This window comes from Branchiostoma floridae, chromosome 1, assembly GCF_000003815.2.
Source record: "Branchiostoma floridae strain S238N-H82 chromosome 1, Bfl_VNyyK, whole genome shotgun sequence".
Taxonomy (NCBI): domain Eukaryota; kingdom Metazoa; phylum Chordata; class Leptocardii; order Amphioxiformes; family Branchiostomatidae; genus Branchiostoma; species Branchiostoma floridae.
Window position 1 is genome coordinate 33,821,979 of NC_049979.1, and position 7,068 is coordinate 33,829,046.

Below are 7,068 nucleotides of genomic sequence, written 5' to 3' on the forward strand. Positions count from 1 at the left end.
AGATCGAAGACGAACGTCACTTTGCCATGGATTGTTCATGATATAATGACAAACGCACAGAGCTGTTCACATTACTTTCCGCTTGCTCTAGAAGAATTTGCTACTCTCTGTTCAATAGATAAATTCAAGTACATTCTGGGAGGCGATAACCCTCACTGTGTACAAGTAGGCAAATATATCCATGAATGCTTATACCGTGGAACTAATAGTGTAAATGACATGCTAGATCCAATATGTTGACTTATTCATACCTATAGATATCCATATATGTCTGTTTAGTTGTACTGTAAGTAGTTGTTATACATGTAGACCTTACGAAAGTCGCTGTACTTTTGTCGTGTCAATAAAGATTTCTGTGTATAAAAACTATCTTCAATCGTTGAACTATACTGTTTTTTTCTAGATTACTTATACATGCACACTATGTATTGGAGAAATATGTGTGAATGTAAACGTCAGATTAGCATAAATCATCTTTTAATTTTGATAAAGTGATATTATGTATAATATTCATCGATGTTGTCTGAATTATGATACATGCATTTTTTTTTCAAATTGTGAGCTTCGTTAGGCTATTGCTCGTCATAATCGCAACGCTGGAGTATCTAAGAATCTATTATGCACACGATATTTTGTGTCAATGTCCTAATAACATTACTATTCACAACAGTTACTGCAACATCTTTTCAATCAAACTAGCATGCATACGATTCCCTGAGGATCTTATTTTATTCAACACTTCCATGTGAAATTAGTAGTACAAATAACTATTAAAACGTTACATGTACCGTTAGTAAAACTTCACAAGTAACGTTTATATGGCATAGCTTTTTCATAGTGACAGTTTAAAGCAGTTTTCCCCAGAAACAGGTATTTTCTAAATTTACTTGCTATGAAAGATATGGCCCTGTTTGCTGTCAAATACTTACAACTGCTAGAAGTATAAAGTCAACTAATGAATGGCAAAAGCGGAAGTTGTCTTTTATTTCTTTGCTGCTGAAGTTCATTGACCTCTGTCCTGTTCAAACAGCCCGACAACAAAACCGTGTCGCCCGATCCCTTTGTTCACGTGGTGCCTTCGTGTTTCCCGTGACTCATGGAAAACTACCTTTTGATAGTAGTTACCTAGTCATGCATGTATTCCTACGTTTTGTCACTGTAGAGTGAGCCACGCATAGGACATATGTGGGCAAAATCGACAAAATAAACGTACTACTTATCAACTGGACTCGATCTTCCAGGTTCTAGGTTAGGGCATCTTTACTGACTTCTTATTGGAACATTGTTCGCCCTCTGTTTAATGTTACACCGAAGAAGACAGAGAAGGTGAGGGGTTCTTTATCTTTCTACTTCTTCGCTGTCTGCGTAATGCTGGAAGAAGGAATCCTTGATCAAGGTGCGTGAAATTACCCCCTCTTTGTAGTGCATTCTGTACATGTATAAGTTTTCTGTCAATTGCTGATATGGAACTACAAGTTACACTGAAGTGGACAACGAAATATCAGAAATAGTGTAACTAATGACTGGCTTCTATAATCTATACTATGATAAACCAACTCAATCAGTATTCAAAATGTGGATCGTTGTATTGTCCACTGGCTACAGGGTCAGAGGTCAACATTAGATTAGTTGAAGTGGAACTTCTAAATTCATATTAAAGGTTGTGAGTTATCTTATCAGATTTCAATGTTGTTGTTTTCTCATATCTTCGTCGTTGAACTATTGTATATCCATAACGTTATACTAACTTTAACGTTTTGTTCGCTACCGTTTGGGCATGAATTTGCTAATTCATACAAATATGTATAATTATATTGGGAGTCTAAAACAACTCTACAATCTGAAACATAACATCATGATTGGAAGCTAATTGAACTGTGGGAAGCATACATACACCGCATCATTAGCACTTAACTGAGCTTGGGTGAAACGACATGTAACTTTAGGCCAACTAGTGTGGGGATTCCCCAAGGTTAAGAGGATGCGAATGAATTTGACTATGGCGTCCTTCTGAAATATGACTTCATGTAGTTAAAGGCCCCCTCTCACTTGACGTGCGGCACGCTTGCGGCATTGCTGCGTTCGAAAACGCAGATGTACCGCCACGGAACCTAGAGGTGCCGCAAGCAAACCTAGAGGTGCCGCAAGCAAACCTAGAAGTGCCGCAAGCAAGCGCGACGTTTTTTGAAAAGTTTAAAAATAACGCAAGTGGCAAGATGCCGCAACAGTGCCGCAACAGTGCCGCAACAGTGCCCCAACGGTGCCGCAACAGTGCCGCCACCATGCCCCAAACAGTATCAAGGATATATTTTGCCTATTTTACACCAAGAATCAAAAGTAAACATCCTTTTATCACCGAAAAACTATTTTAGATGCATTTCTAATAATTTTACAGTGGTTTTCGATCCAGTAAAAACACTGCGAATTCCACAAAACTTACCTTGTATCCGTATTCAGAGTTAACTTAAAAATACATCTTTTGATTTATTTAATTGGAAGTAGGTCAGTATTTTATACTTGAAAACAAAAAATAAGTAACTGGTTTATCGATTAACCTACGGGTGTAGAGAAAAAGATTATCGTACAACGTTCAAAAATAATTTATTTATGTTGGATGATAACGAGTTTGCGTTTGCGTTATAACGTTACAAGCTAATCATTGCTGGTAGCCTGCCGCCGATAAAATACAAAATTGCAGTCATTCAAACCGATGGGCCATATTTTTCTCACTTTTTACAAATATGATAGACTTAGACATCAATAGGCTGGCAAGCCATCCGCCGACAATGAAAATACTCCGCGTCATACAAAATAAGTATGATATATCAAGCATTTTCATTTTAAAAATTTGCAAAATTGGTGAATAAACATATTAACATACATAATTACACATAACGTTACATGGTGCAAAACGTACACATCGATTCAAATCTGGTATATGGTTCGTGTCCGTTCATTTGGGTCATTTCCTTTACAGTAAAAGTCGTTCAAGGTTATTTATAGCATATGTATCATATAATTCATTATCATAAGGGAAATCTTTTCATTATAAATCTCATTTTTGGGCATTCTCATCATTTTACAATGATTTTTCATAAATTGACAACGCTGCAATTGCCAATAACATGTTCATTTAGTTTAGAAACGCAACAGTGCCGCACGTCAGTGTGAGTGCAAGACAAAATCGGCGAAATTAACACAGCAGTGCCGCAGTGAACGAACGCAGCAATGCCGCAAGCGTGCCGCACGTCAAGTGAGAGGGGGCCTTAAGGGGCGTCGGAAATGTTATTCCTTTTCCGACGTGATTTTGGTGCCCACATAACCGTGATCTTATTACGTTACATTAGCACTCAGGGACGAAACAACCATTTGCACGTGCGTTTACTTTTTTCTTGCACGAAAAAAAAGTCCCCAGGGGACGCCTTTGTAGGACCCATCTAATTTTCAAGTACATGTACAGACTTGTTTTGGCATTGAGATGTGACACATTTAACGTTATATAAAGACGTGCATGAATGTCTATTTCAATCGGCCGTAATCAAGACTCAATCAAGATATTGGCCGTGTAATATTTCATCTAGACAATGTACCTGCTATAAGAATACTATACGGTGATTGCGCAACAGGTGCAACGCTTGTTGTTTGTACATGTATGATATAACGTATATGGTCACACTCTGTGAGACACCTGGCGTTCTGTCCAGTCATTTCCTCGTGACAATCCTAATATGGTAAAAGGACTGTTAACGTTACATCATATAAAAGGCATGCATGACTCCACCTGAAATCTTTACCCATATATGGTCATGATGCTGGTACAAGGAAAGACGTACGTTGCTCGGAAGGATTCGCATCTTAGACGCCTATAATTATAATTTGTCCAATGATATCAGCTAGGAGTATGGTACGAACTATTTAGCGTGTCCTAAGACTTGGTCTAGCACAATAGGAGATCTAATAGGAACGCTTGTGGGTCGGAAGTTCGGAACTGTTGGCAGTGACGTCACGTATGTCGTACCGAGGACGGCTCCAGGAATATCTACTTATACATATTCATGAGAACAAAGGACCTGTAACGTTAGACAAATATGTGCATCGGTGTAACGTTAAGTTCACAGACAGTGATGGGGATATTGGCGCTGTTCATGTCAGGTAGGGCCTGTTTAGAATAGTACTTGTATGCTTGGTAGTTGGTACATTTAACTGTGAATCCATTTATTTTTTCGGGATGTAATTTAGTGTTAAAAACAGAAATAGCATTTTAGTTTGCGGTTGGAACAATCTTGCAGAACAGTATATCAATCGAAACGTATTGCGGTGCCATAATTTTGCAGTGGCGTGGTCACCGTGAAACTACGAAAATAAAAACACCACAAACATTTCCAAATTTACAGTAGAGGATATATCATGTTGTATCCCCACCTTTATCAGGTGTTGCTGTGGTGGCGTCCTCTAGCGGTCACTATGTGCAGGTGCATCCCACCCGTTCCAGTGTAACGGTAGAAGTCGGCCGAACCGCTCGACTGTCTTTCAGCATCAGCACAGACGTACACAATGCCGAAAATCTCAGAGCCACGGTTTGGTCGGAGGACAGAAAGAGTTACTGTGAAACGACGACCCCAAATGGAGTCGTTGGCTGTGTAAAAACGTTCCATAACAGAGCGAACATGACGCTATGGTGGTCGGAGGACTCTTCATTTGGGGGCCTGACGTTTGAACTTGTGAATGTGACCACAGCAGATTGCATGTCCATAGAGGCCGAGGTACGGTTCTTGGGCGAAGGTGGCGGAAATGCAAGGGTGTACCTCAATGTAACAGGTACGTAGCAATGTTGATTATGCAAATTGGTTAACCGTTTTGTTTAGCTATTCGTCATTGTAGTAACTGTTACAACTTACTACTTCCGTTTTGGTGAATATAAAGAAACGTTTTTTTTTTCTTATTTCAAATTTGTTTTCTTTATATTTACTACTAGAGGCCAAACCTGATCTAGAGAATTCCAGCAAATTGCGAGGTATGGACATAACTTTACTATTTCAACAGAAGGGGAAGTTTCATGAAATACAGACAATAACGTTGGCCAGACTTCAAGCTTGTTTAGTTCTTATACTCTCTAACACACCGATAGTAACGAAAATAGAAGTGTAAACCACCTTGTGTTACAGTTAAACATCTAAAGAAAAGAGATTTTTAAGTCATTGAAAATTCGATGATCTTGATTTTTTGTGATTTAAATCATGGAAGAGCGCAACCACACATAAATAGTGAACAGGCCTACATTAGATATAAAGCCTGTAGCTATAAATGTTTGAAATATGATGTTATGTTCTCCACACAGGCATAATGGACACTACAACTATTGTACTCATAGTCTCCCTCATAATTGCCCTGATCTGCGCCGCTTTCTGTTGCGTCATGTGGATAAGAACCAAGCGGAAGTACGACACATTAAAACGGAAATGCGACAAGCACAAGGTTAGAAGCACACAGATATATCCATCGTTCTTCAACCCACAATTAAAGACAAATAAAGTTTACAAATCACTACATTACAGTTTAGTGACAATACTTTGATACTCTATCGGGATACCCATAGTCGTTTAACACGCATCATATGTCACAAGTCTTTCTTCCTTCATAAAACATTTTTATGCTGCAGTATTATGGCACCCGGTGGAATGATGAGAGCGTTTGTACAAAATATTGTCACAATAATACAGTCTATGGGGAAAGCTAACAAAATCGTTGCCCTAGTAAAGTCGCGATCAGTTTTGTCTCACCAGTCTTGCATGTTACATGTAGCTAAAGTTATCTAGATCTGTACATATGTTTATGTCTGCAAATCGAAACTATACCGATATGTCTCTATACTGTAAAGGTTTCCTTTAGGTTTGTCCTGTTTCAAATTCTGTGTAAAATCATGACGACTCCTTCTTTGCCATTTTCCCTATCAGGGTGATATGAACACGCTGCCCAGCACAAGCAAGACCAGCCAAGTAAGTAGTATTAATATCACGTTGAGCAGCAATTGATTATTGTAATGATATAAATTCCCCTCTTGGTCTGAACGTGACTGAATTTTAGACAATAATAGTATCTTTTGAGAAAAATAAAAGTGAGTAGAATATACCGAATCATTGCAAATGCGCGAAGTATTACATTCAGCTTGAAGTGCCATCTACCGTGACGCTCGCATACTGCACCCAACTGTTGACTTGACACGGATGATATGAACTTGTTTCCATACTGCACGAGGAAAACTAGGGATAGATAAAAGGAGTAGAAACTTATCTGAGAATCACTTCAGAAATTGCCAAAGAGAAAGTGACATACTCGATTGTTATTCATGAATAGATGTACTTTCTTTGGTAAAGTTCTCCTATGGTAATGTGTCGATTTTTTAAAACCAACAGGTGTAGCTGTGGACAACGCACATCTAGGCTGCGACTATTACAGGAGTACTTTCAGGAGTTTCGATTTACAAATGGAATCACTCAGTCGTCTTCAGTCGTCTGACCCAAACGCTTAAGACACGTGACATGAGCACGTGACCTGTCGCGAGTGTGACGACAACAGTGGATGAAAGGCCGTTGGAAGTCCATATTCCCCCCCAGGAGAACTTTATTGTTGTCATGCCCTCCGGTGGACGAAACATTGAGGCTTATTTGTCTTCAAAATGTTCTTTGTGGACATGAAATTTTCCATGCTACAGCTTATTTTGCAGACAGTCTATGATTTTAAGCCAATGATTGTCCCAGTGCAAGTGTAAGTACTATACAAGTTTATTTGCAAGTTCATACCCGGGGACTGATTGAAAGTACGTGGTAGAAGCATAGATCTAGAGAACATACATGTGACAATGGATAGTGATAAATATTGTAAAAAGGGCCTAATCGAATACTAGTGTTGGCTATTTCTAAACGTTTTTTTTAAGCAGAGTAAGACAAAAAGCCCCCGCGGTCTAAAAAAATGCCATTGGACTACCTTTACATTTATGTTCACAATGTATTCATATGTGTAGCATCCAATGCGCCTTATCTTGGCAACATTATACTTTCCTTCCCTCGC